The sequence below is a fragment of the Tamandua tetradactyla genome, chromosome 21, assembly GCF_023851605.1.
Source record: "Tamandua tetradactyla isolate mTamTet1 chromosome 21, mTamTet1.pri, whole genome shotgun sequence".
Classification (NCBI taxonomy): domain Eukaryota; kingdom Metazoa; phylum Chordata; class Mammalia; order Pilosa; family Myrmecophagidae; genus Tamandua; species Tamandua tetradactyla.
The window spans coordinates 2,725,833-2,738,890 of record NC_135347.1 but is presented as its reverse complement, the minus strand read 5'-3'; the positions used below and the strand labels follow the sequence as shown (position 1 = coordinate 2,738,890).

The 13,058-nt window shown below is 41.3% G+C and overlaps 1 long non-coding RNA gene across 1 annotated transcript in view; it reads right to left on the bottom strand.

The window, feature by feature from the left end:
* The window catches only part of LOC143665249 (uncharacterized), a 44,204-nt gene that overhangs the window by 9,907 nt on the left and 21,239 nt on the right, over positions 1–13,058 (bottom strand). Inside the window, exon 2 of the long non-coding RNA XR_013166813.1 lies at positions 1,913–2,002. This is a non-coding gene — a long non-coding RNA (uncharacterized LOC143665249). The remainder of the gene's footprint in view (positions 1–1,912; positions 2,003–13,058) is intronic.

Sequence of the window (13,058 nt, the reverse complement as noted above, 5' to 3'; positions counted from 1 at the left end):
TGAAATACTAGTGGTCAATGAAAGGGAGGAGTAACAGGTATGGAATATGAGTTTTTTCTTTTACCCTTTTATTTCTTTTCTCATGTAATGTTCTAAAAAGTGATGCAAATTTTCCAAAAATGATCATGCTGATGAACACATAACTATGTGACGATATTGTGAGCCATTGATTGTACACCATATATAGGCTATATGTGTGTTGTCAATAAAAATATTAAAAATATCTGGACTTTGTACTGTTGTTGTCTCTTAAATAAGCAGGAATTGTTTTAATTATTCATTTTCTAATAGGACAATGTAGAACTCCAAATATGAATTTTAGTTTAGATGTGAAATATCCCACCAGTATAGAGATTCTTCAAAGATATCCCACTGTCTATTTCTTCCTTTCATGTATAAATGATCTACTATGTACATCAAGATGTGCAGTCTATTTCCCTCCCCTTGAATCTGGACTGGTCTTGTGTCTTGCTTTGGCCAATAAGCATACGAAAGAAGCAATGCTTTATCAGTTTCAGGCCATGCTTTTAAGAGGACTGGCAGCCTTTGTTTCCTTCATATTAGAAGGCAATTTTCATGTAAGAAATCTGACTCTCTTGAGAAACTATCAAGCTGGCAACGTGGAGAGAAAGAGATGCTTGCCCAGTCCCTGGCCACTTCAGCTACCCTTGCTAAGTCTCCTGACATATGAGTGATGACCCAACCTTGGATATTCTACCCTTAGTAAATACCACACGTACAGAAGATATACTCAGTTGAGCTCGGCTAGATTGTAGAACTATGAGAAATAATAAAGCACTTTAAGCCACTAAGTTTTGGGGTTGTTAGTTACGCAGTAACAGATACCTGAAACATTTAACCCAACCTGAAATGCAAAAAAATCATAGGTTTTTCTCTTTCATATTTAAGTAATTAAAAAACCATGAAAATATAAGTATTAGAAAATTCTCTTGATAATTTTAGACTTACACATTTCAATCTCTTTGAAAAAGAAAAGAGAAAGGCTACTGAGACTGATTTAATTATGAAGATTTGAATATATGTTCATCCCTGAGGCCTATGAATTATGAAATTATTGCACATTTTACCATTTCATTTTATTGTCTTTTGTTGTAACTTAATGGGGATTTGTGGGGATTTGTGATTTTTTTCAAGTGTATGATGGTAAGAAGATATTTGATGAATAAAAGCCAGAAAAATCTTGTATAAATTAAAATTTCAAGGGCTACAATCTCTTTCTCCCTTCTTTCCTCCTTTCCCCCCTCCCTCCCTTCACTTCTTCCCTCAGAATGGTACATGCCAGCCATAGTGGTCAGCTCTCGTCATAAAAACATGAATGCGGTATCATGCTGGCCCTCTAGGGAGCTTTCTGTTTTGTAGGGTAAATAAGAAATCATAGGCTACATCAGCTAAGATTCAAAGTAAAATGATGTAAGTATCATGAGAAAGTGTCGTATATGAAAATCTATAGTGGGAATTCAGAGGAAGTTCCTTTTAGATTGGGGAAATATTTAAAGACTTGAAGAATGAGTAGAATTTGGTCTTGGCCTTAAGGAATTGATAGATTTGATCTTGAGAGACTGATAGGAAAGGCATCCTGGGGTAATAGGGTCTTGCAGCTATAAGGGACAGAGGCTTTCTTAAGTTTTCTCTCGTAAAGGAGTTTTATAGTAAGGTTATATGTAGCCCAAACCTCAATCAAGCATCTTAGCTTTCTGAGATCCAGGAACCTGGAGACTAGAATATAATGCAGAAACCATGACAGCTCTCTCACGGGTTGGAGTTGTCTTTTCACTGCTTCAAGAGTGGACACATTCTGTTTTAAGATGAGAGCACTATGGTGACTGAACTCCCCTTCATATCTTCTTCCCCTCTTCGGTCTTTCCCAAGACCTTAGCTTCTAGTTACTCACAGTCTTTGCTTATTTGTGATCTCTTATGGCCCCACCTTCTCTCTGCTTCTTTCATTTTCGGTTTCCAATAAAAACTTCACGACTTGTTACCTGTATAGAATTATAAATTACCCAAAAGGGAACTTGGGATGGATAATTGTTACTATTTGTTCTAGTTTGCTAGCTGCCAGAATGCATTATACCAGAAACAGAATGGCTTTTATAAGGGGGAATTTATTAAGCTGCAAGTTTACAGTTCTAGACTGTGAAAATGTCCAAATTAAAGCAAATCTATGGAAATGTCCTAATTAAAGCAAATCTATAGAAATGTCCAAATTAAGATACCAACAAGAGGTTGTCTTCACTCAAGAATGGCTAATGAAGTTCAAGCTTTCTCTCTCAACTGGAAACTGCACATGGCAAACATGGTGACATCTGCTAGTTTTCTCTCCAGGTTTCTTGTTTCATGAAGCTTCCCTGGGGGCATTTTCCTTCTTTATCTCCAAAGGTCTCTGGCTGCATAGGCTCTGATAGTTCTCTGCATGACTCTGCTGCTCTCCCCAAAATGTTTCCTCTTTTAATGGATTCCAGTAAACTAATCAAGACCCACCTGGAATTGGCAGAGTCACATCTCTCTCTAATCATCTCCTGGATCAGGATTAAAACACAGCTTTTCAGGGTACATAATCCTTTCAAAGTGGCACAGTACATTTTCAGAAAAAGCTTTCATCCTAGGTAACTTCTAGGCTGTGGGTCAGCCTATTTGATTGACTGCCCTTGGGTCAAAGTCCTGTCTCAGTTTCAGCTGGAGTGCCTTGGTTCCCAATGGTCAGGAAGGAGGTGTTTTGAATTAGTGGAATTGGATTTTAAATTTGGATTTAGGTGGAGTTTAGGTAAGATACGACGGGAAACTGAGGCCAGAAAGCATGAAGAAATATAGTTGGCTCCCAGAGGGAGTGGGATGCCATGAGGGGTTGTCAGGAAGCATGATCAGCTTGGGTAGTTCAACCAGAGTGTGGGGAGCACACGGGCAGAACCAAAAGGACCTTTGGGCTTGTGCTGTTATAGTGGTCCGGGGGTGGGAGCTAATTTCCTGTAGGGATCAAGAATTGGTTAGTTTAAAGCAACCACACAAGAAGGAAGAAAGTGACTGGAGGTCTGAAGGTGGTGGGAATGGTTAGCTCATCATTTGGGACCAGCTGAAGGTTTGGGAGGAGGTGTGCATGTATGTGTGTGTGTGGTGGCCACAGACATGGGCTTGAGCTCTTAGGGGATGTTTGTGGCCCAGGGCTGGAAAGCTGTTCAATAACTAGGTCAAAAGCAGTGTTGAGGCAAGTGGCTTAGCCAAAGAAAGATAGATACCGAGGCAACACACTCAAAAATACTGGTAGCTATAATAAGCTGCTATAAGTTAGGAGGATTGGTAAAATTCTTTTGAAGGTTGTTATGGAAGCGGCCACTATTTCAATGCTTGGGCTGTGTTTTAGTTTGCAAGCTGCTGAAATGCACAAAAAGGGCAATTTAATAAGTTACAAGTTTACAGTTCTAAGCCTATAAAAATGTCCAAATTAAGGCACCAACAAAAGGTAAGTATTACTCCCAGAAAGGCTGATGAGTTTAGAACAGCTCTGTCAGCTGGGAAGTCATGTGGCTGGCATCTGTTGGTCCCTTGCTCCTGGGTTCCATTGCTTTCAGGCTCTGTTCCTGTGTGGGTTCCTCATGTTGCTTCTCTGTGGCTGGCTTTCATCTCTTGGCTTCCCTTGGCACTCCAGGTTCTGGTTTGCTTAACATCCAGTGGCAACATCTGCTGGGCTCCAAGCATCTCCAAATATCCGCATCTTCAAGCAAATACATCTGCTCCCTCAGCCAGTTCTGAGGCTTCTGTAATTTCTGACCCTCTCTAAAATGTTTCCTCTTTTAATGAATTCTAGTAGACTAATCAAGACCCACCTTGAATGGGCGGAGTCACACCTCAATCTAATCAAAAGTTCAGACCCACAATTGGGCATTTCACATTTCTGTGGAGATAATCTAATCAAAAGTTTCCAACATACATTATTGAATCAGGATTAAAAAAAATAGCTGCTCACACATGACTGGATTAGGATTAAAACGTGGCTTTTCTGGGGTACATAATATTTTCAAACCATCACAGATTGCATGGTTCTCCACATAAAAGAAAGAAACAAAGGATCAAAGATTAAGTTTCAAATTTTCTAAACCTTGATTTTTTTTTCATCTTAAAAAGCAAAGGGTTAAAGTGTTTTATGCTTTTTTCTCCAAAACTAAATTAAAGCAACTCAAAAATATATGTTTTCAACCACTTCCTTTTAACCTGTGGATCAATGGCTCTGGATAGAACACATTACCTCCAACTTGGGTTTGAGTGTTTATGACTTAATTTTAATTTCAAAGGCAATAATGGCTACTGTCTTTTTTTTTTAGCAGGTGTTTTTTCTTTTTCTTGACTTTTTTGTTGAACAATATAACATATTTACAAAGAAAAGAAATAAAAAACAATAGTTTTCAAGGCATTCTTCAAAAAGTGGCTACAGGACTGGTCCCAGACTTTGTCATGGGCTACCGTACTATCCTCTCTGTATTAATTAGGGTTCTCTAGAGAAACAGAATCAACAGGAAACACTTACGAATATAAAAATTTATAAAAGTGCCTCATGTAACTGTGGAAACACAGAGTCCAAAATTCACAGGGCAGGCTGTGAAAACAATGATTCCAATGTACGTATGAACGAACTCCACAGAAGAGGCTTGCTGGTTGAAACAGGAAGAGCCTGTCTCTTCTGAATCCTCCTTAAAAGACTTCTGGTGATTAGATTAGGCATTACTCATTGCAGAAGACACTCTACTTGGCTGATTACAAATGGAATCAGCTGTGGATGCAACTGACATGACCATGATTTAATTCTATGAAATGTCCTGATTGCAGCAGACAAGCCAGCACTTGCCCAATCAGACAAACAGGTAACACCACATGGCGAAGTTGACACATGAACCTGACCATGATACTCTCATATTTTTCCTTCTAGCTGCTCCAGATATAGGAGGCTAGAGGGCTTAAATACTTTTTTATCATCACAATTGACTCTTTTTCCTTCTTTCTTTATGAACAATAACATATATACAAAAAAGCTATAAATTTCAAAGCACAGCACCATAACTAATTGTAAAACATATTTCAGACTTGGACATAGGTTACAAATTCACAATTTTAGGTTTTTACTTCTAGCTGCTCTAAAATACTGGAGACTAAAAGAGATATCAATGTGATGATTCAGCATTCATATTCATTTGTTAAATCGTATCTTCTATGTATAGCTCCATCATCACCTTTGATCTTTTCATACCTCCCGGTAGGGGTATTTCAGCTATGGCAATTCTAAATTCTTGATATTGGAAAGGTTTTTCACTAATGGGGGTAGGAGATGGAACTATCTGATATTCTGGAGAGGCAGGGCTAGGTTTCAGGACTTATCTGGACCAGGGAGCTATCTGGAGGTTGTAGGTTTCTGGAAAGTTACTCTAGTGCCTGGAACCTTGTGGACTCTCATTAATTGCCCTAGGTGTGCTTTAGGATTGGCTGAAACAGTCTTGGTTGGGGCTTGGCAGGTTATGATAGGTAGCAAGGTCTACCAGAAGCTCGCATAAGAGCAAAGTCCAGAGTAGCCTCTCAACTCTATTTGAACTCTCTCTGCCACTGATACTTATTAATTACACTTCTTTCCCCCCTTTTGGTCAAGATGGAATTGTTGATCCCATGGTGCCAGATCTAGATTCATCCCTGGGAGTCCCCTCCCACGTTGCCAGGGAGATTTCACCTGTGGATGTCTTGTCCCACATGGGGGGAGGGCAATGATTTCACTTGCAGAGTTGAACTTAGAAGACTGAGGCCAAATCTGAACAACAAAAGAGGTCCTCCAGAAGTAATTCTTAGGCATGCCTATAGGTAGTCTAAGCTTCTCTGCTACCTATATAAGCTTCAAAAGAGTAAGCCTCATGATCTAGGGCATGGCCTCTTGATTTGGGTGTCCCTAAAGTGTGACACAGTATCAGGGGATTCCCTGATGGGCTGATGGTAAGGTTTAATGGTTCCATATTCTTTCTCCCCTCCCTCAGGGAACTTTGCCAATACTTTTTGATTATCTGCTTAATATACTCTAGGATATTTCCAGGCATTACAATAATCTATATAGGATTAAAGGACCTCTTTCTTATTCTGTGCTCCCTGTGTTTCAATTGTTCAAATGAGCTATACAGATAGGTTGAATTAGATTATGCACTACAGAAAATTTCAGTTCCACATTGTCATGGTCAACTTGGCCAGGTGGTGGTACCCATTTGTCTGGTTGGACAAGCGCTGGCCTGTCTTTTGCTATGAGGACATTTCATAGAATTAAGACATAATCATGTCAGCCTTACTCACAGCTGATTCCATTTGGAATCAGCCAAGGGGAGTGTCTTCTGCAATGAGTGACTTTAATCTAATCAATGGAAGGCTTTTAAGGAGGATTCAGAAGAGACAGTCTGTCTTCATGTTTTGGCCAGCAAGCCTCCTCTGTGAAATTCATCCAGACCCTCCATCGGAGTTGTCAGCTCCACAGCCTGCCCTGTGGAATTCAGGCTCTACATTCCCATGGTTATGTGAGACACTTTTATAAATTTTATACTTACAGATATTTCCTGATGATTCTATTTCTCTAAGAACCTTAACTAATACAGCTTGGTACCAGGAATGGTTCTTAAGAAACAGAATCTTAAAAATGGATTTTTTATGATTGGTTTTCTACTCTGACTGGACTCAAAAGCATTAAGGACTCTGATTCCCATAATCAGAATGATACTGGTGAATTCATGGGGTGAATTGGCAAAGAGATAGTCAAAATATCACCATTCGATTCTTCCAATGCTTTGCTTGTATGAATCTAGGCTCTGGGAGATAATGTTTTTGACACCTTTACAGAGTTGTGTGGAAATAGGAGGCATACAGATGTTGGTTGGTTGTTATTAGATATACTATATACATTAAAGAGGGACAGGGATGGGCTTAAGACTTCAAATGGGAAGCTTATGCACTGTCTGACAGATGTAAACGTTTCTATGAGTGTCCTAAAGGAAAATCTTATTTCCTGTAGCTGTAGACTTGAGATCTCTGAAAGTCAGACTCAGAATCTTGTTAGAGTAGCAACTTTACAACATAAACTGAAATCTCAATCTTGCATGGTGTCTGCCGTTAAAGTGAGCACATTGATTGGAAAGGAAGGGACCCTGAAAAATGGGATGGCGACATATGGATTGATAATGATGTTGGGGGTGAGGTTGAAACCCTAGATCATGGCTATATCTTCTTTAGATAACCCTGTAATAGTATAACCCTAAGGACATAGCCACCCCACCTCCAGCTTGCCTTGAGGAGTTGACCACCCAATCTCCACAAGAAGGAATTAGACTTTGAGTGATTAATCTTGTTTCATCAGATGAGGCTGCAAATGAAAGCCCTGGAGTAAATGGCTTGGAAGATACTTCTAATTCCTTTCATGACCCACCTCCATCAATCCTTATTTCTTCTAGTCCTATAACTAGACTAAAGTCCCAACAGGTTCCAAAAGCTGAGGTACTTTATACTCCAAAAGAACTGCATGAGTTTTACTATTCATATAGACAAAAATCAGGGGAATATGTGGGGCAATGGATTTTAAGGGTGTGGGATAATGATGGGAGGAATATAAAGCTGGATCAGACTGAATTTATTGATATGGGCTCACTAAGCAGAGATTCTGCATTCAATGGTATAGCTTGAGTGGTTAGAAAAGGCATCAACAGTTTGTTTGGATGGTGGGCTGAAACTTGGATCGAAAGGTGGCCAACATTACCTGAGGTTGAAATGCCAGAACTGCCCTGGTATAATGTAGATGAGGGGATACAGAGGCTTAAAGAGATTGAAGTGTTAGAGTGGATTTATCATGCAAAGCCTGCTCTTATACCCCAGGAATGTCCAGAGGATGCACCTTTTACCAGAACTGTGAGAAATAAATTTGTGAGACTAGCGCCATCATCCCTGAAGAGCTCTGTAGTTGCACTTCTCTGTAGGTCAGATATTACTGTGGGAACTGCTGTCACTGAGCTGGAATCCTTAAATACAGTGGGGATGATAGGGTCCCGAGTTGGCAGAAGCCAGGTGGCAGCACTTAATCGCCAAAGACAAGGTGGACGTGTCTATCATAATAGACAACAAACTCAAAGCAGGAGTCAAAGTAATCTGATTTGCAGAGACTTGTGGCATTGGCTAGTAAATCATGGGGTACCTAGATGTCTACTAAATTCTTGCTTGAGCTGTATAAACAAAAGAGTTCTAGGTCAAGTGAACAGAAGTCTAACCTGAATTACAAAAACAAAGAGTCATGGCCCCTTAATCAATGTCCAGATCTGAGACAGTTTACCGATTCAGAGCTTTTTGAATGAGGGGGAGACTAGGTCCCTTTGGGGGAGGACCCTCTTACACTGCCACAAATTTATACTGTTAACCTTCCTCAAAGCCTTCCCCAAAGAGACTGACAGCCTTTTACCAGGGTAAGTGTGCACTGGGGAAAAGGAAATGATCAGAAATTTCAAGGATTATTAGACACTGGTTCAGAAGTGACATTAATTCCAGGGGGCCCAAAACATCACTCTGGTCCACTAATCAGAGTGGGGGCTTATGGAGGTCAGGTGTTTGATGGAGTTTTAGCTCAGGTCCATCTCACAGTGGGCCCAGTGGGGCGCTGTACCCATTCAGAAGTTATTTCCGCATTCCAGAATACATAATTGGAATACATACGGAGCAACTGGTATTATACCCACATTGGCTTTCTAACTCATGGAGTGAGGGCTATTATGGTGGTTAAGGCCAAGTGGAAGCCACTAGAACTGCCCCTACCTAGCAAGATAGGAAGTCAGAAGCAATATCATATTCCTGGAGGGATTGCAGAGATTATTGCCACTCTTAAGGACTTGAAGGATGCAGGGGTGGTGATCCCCACCACATCCCCATTCAGGTCTCCTATTTGGCCTCTGCAGGAAACAGATGGGTCTAGGAGGATGATAGTGGATTATTGTAAGCTCAACCAGGTGGTAACTCCAATTGTAACTGCTGTTCTAGATGTGGTATCATTGCTTGAGCAAATCAATACATTTCCTGGTACCTGGTATGCAGCTATTGATCTGGCAAGTGCTTTCTTCTCAATAGCTGTTAGTAAGGACTACCAGAAAGTTTGCTTTCAATTGGCAAGGTAGCAATATACTTTCACTGTCCTACCTCAGGGGCATATCAACTCTCTAGCCCTATGTTATAATCTTGTCTGCAGGAACCTTGATCATTTATCTCTTCCATAAAACATCACACTGGTCCATTTTATTGATGATATCATGTTGATTGGACCTAGTGAGCAAGAAGTAGCAACTACTCTAGAGGATGGGAGACAAATCCAACCAAAATACAGGGACTTTCCACCTCAGTGAAATTTCTAGGTGTCCAGTGGTGTGGGGCATGTTGAGATATCTCTTCTAAGGTGAAGGATAAGTTGCTGCATCTGGCCCCTCCTACAATAAAAAAAGAGAGGCACAATGCCTGGTTGGTCTCTTTGGATTTTGGCAACAGCGCATTCCTCATTAAGGTGTGCTACTATGGCCCATTTATCTAGTGACCAGAAAAACTGCTAATTTTGAGTGGGGACCCGAACAAGAGGAGGCTCTGTGACAGGTCCAGGCTACTGTACAATCTGCTCTGCCAGTTGGGTCATATGATACAACAGATTCAATGGTGCTGGAAGTGTCAGTGGCAAATAGAGATGCTGTCTAGAGCCTTTGGCAGGCCCCTATAGGAGAATCACAATGCAGAGCCTTAGGATTTTGGAGCAAATTCTTACCATCTGCTGCAGATAACTACTCTCCTTTTAAGAAACAGCTTTTGGCCTGCTACTGGGCCTTAGTAGAGACTGAATGCTTAACCATGGGCCACCAAGTTACAGTGAGACCTGAGTTGCCTATCATGAGCTGGGTGTTGTATGACCCACCAAGCCATAAAGGTGGGCATGTGCAGCAGCATTCCATCATAAAATGGAAGTGGTATATATGAGATAGGGCCCGAGCAGGTCCTGAAATCACAAGTAAGTTTCATTAGGAAGTGGCCCAAATGCCCATGGTCTCCACTCCTGCCACATTACCTTCTCTTTCCCAGACCAGAACTATGGCCTCATGGGGAGTTTCTTACAGTGAATTGACTGAGGAAGAGAAAATTCAGGACTTGTTTACAGATGGTTCAGCACAATATACAGGTATGACCCAAAAGTGGACAGCTGCAGCACTACAACCCATTTCTGGGGTGTCCTTGAAGGATAGTGGTGAGGGAAAATCCTCTTAGTAGGCAGAGCTTTGAGCAGTGTACCTGGTTATTCATTTTGCTTGGAAGGAGAATTGGCCAGATGTGCATTTGTATACCGACTCATTGGCTGTTGTTAATGGTTTGGCTGGATGGTCAGGGACTTGAAATGACTAATTGGAAAGCTGGCGACAAAGAGGTTTGGGGAAGAGGTATATGGATAGACCTTTCTGAATGGGCCAAAACATGAAAATATTTGCGTCCCATGTGAATGCGCACCAGAGAATATTATCAAATGGATAAGATGACCTGTTCTGTGGATACCAGTCAGCCTCTTTCCCTAGGAACTCCTGTCAGTGCCCAATGGGCTCATGAACAAAGTGGTCATGGTGGTAGGGATGAGGTTATGCATGGGCTCAGCAACATGGACTTCCACTCACCAAGGCTGACCTGGCTACAGCCACTGCTGAATGCCAGATCTGCCGGCAGCAGAGGCCCACACTCAACCCCTGATATGGCACCACTCCCCAAGGTGAACAGCCAGCCATGTGGTGGCAGGTTGATTACATTGGACTGCTCCCTTCATGGAAGGGGCAAAGATTTGTTCTAACTGGAATAGACACATACTCTGGATATGGGTTTACTTTCCCTGCATGCAATGCTTCTGCCCAAACTACCATCTGTGGACTTACAGAATGCTTTATCCATCATCATGGTATTCCACACAGCATTGCTTCTGATCAAGGAATACAATTCATGGCAAATGATGTGTGAGAATGGGCACATGCTCATAGAATTCTCTGGTCTTACCATGTTCCCTATCAGCCAGAGGCAGCTGGATTGATAGCAGGGTGGAATAGCCTTTTGAAACTCAATTACAGTGCCAACTAGATGGCAATACCTTGAAGGACTGAGGTAATGTTCTCGAGAAAGCTGTGTATGCTCTGAATCAGCGTCCACTGTATGGTGTTGTTTCTCCCATAGACAGGATCCATGGGTCCAGGAACCAAGGGTTGGAAATGGGAGTGGCACCACTTATTACTACCCTATTGATCCACTAGGAAAATTTTTACTTCCTGTCCCTGTGACCTTGAGGTCTGCTGGTCTACAGGTTTCAGTTCCAAAAGGGGGAGTGCTTCCACCAGGAGAAATAACAGTGATTCCATTGAACTGGAATCTAAGACTGCCTCGTGGTCACTTTGGGCTACTCGTGCCCCTGGACCACAAGTCAAGAAGGGGATTACATTTACTGGCTGTGATGACTGACCCTGACTATCAGGGGAAAATAGGACTGCAACTACAGAATGGAGGTAAAGAAGAGTTTTCTTGGAATATAGGAAATCCCCTAGGGCTTCTTTTAGTACTACCATGCCCTGTGATTAAATTCAATGGAAAACTGCAATGACCCATCCAGATAGGACTACTAATGGCTCTGAAACTTCAGAAATGAAGGTTTGGGTCACCCCAGCAGGCAAAGAAACACGGCCAGCTGAGGTGCTTGCTGAGGGTAAAGAGAACATGGAATGGGTAGTGGAAGAAGGTAGTGGTAAACAGGAACTATGACCACGTGATCGGTTACAGAAAGGAGGACTGTAATGCTGTTTTTTCATGTTATAGTATTTACACTGTAAGATATCAAGTTTAAGAATGAATATTACCCAAGGATTTGCACCCTATTCTGGGGAGATTTAATGTGTTTTCGGTTGTATGCAGGACAGGTCAGTATTGTTAGGTGAGGGAAAAATGTGTCTTTTATTGCTTTCTATTTAGAAGTTAAGTATAGTTTAAGGTGATGTATTTAGCTGCCAAGTTGGCAAGGGTTGGACTATCTAGGTTAGGTTCATGTGCCAACTTGGCCAGGTAGTGGTACCCGTTTGTCTGGTTGGGCAAGGGCTGGCCTGTCTGTTGTGATGAGGACATTTCATAGAATTAAATCATGATCCTGTCAGCTGCATCCACAGCTGATTCCATTTGTAATCAGTCAAAGGGAGTGTCTTCTGCAATAACTGACTTTAATCTAATCAATGGAAGTCTTTTAGGGAAGATTCAGAAGAGACAGTCTCTCTTCCTGCTTCAGCTGGCGAGCCTTCGGAGTTTATCCAGACCCTTCATCAGAGTTGTCAGCTTCACAGCCTGCCCTACAGTTTTGGGGTTCTGTGTTCCCACTGTTATGTGAGACACTTTTATAAATTTTATATTTTCAGATATTTCCTGCTGATTTTATTTCTCTAGAGAACCCTAAGTAATACAAACATCAAACTAACCTTTCTTCCATTGGTCTCCAGGTGTATGTGTGGCTCTAAAATATAGACACTGTCTTCCTTACCCTTATGTTCTGAATTACTTCAACCTCAGCCTCTTCAGCTTCATTTGAATCTCCAAATATCAGATTGTATATAAAACAACCTTTCAGAATCCAAAAATAACCATCAGCACTCCGGATTTAATGTGTCTGCTCTAAAAGCTTACCATCTAGGCCCCTGTTTTCTTATAAGGATTTTCTAAAGGTGACCATACCATTCTTGTTATTTTGTTTCTGGCTTATTTTGTCTCATCAAATATCCCACATGTTCATTCACAACTTTGCATGCCTCACGACTTTGTTTCTTTTTGTAGCAGCACAACCTTCGTTCATAAGCATACACCATCATTCGCCAATCTACTTCTCTGTCAGTGCATCCTTCAGCCACTTGCATTAATTGGGCATCATGTAGAGGGCCCAAAGTCCACAATCCATCAACATTCAAATTGATGAATTGACAATTGATGTCAATTGAAAATTGATGAATTGACATC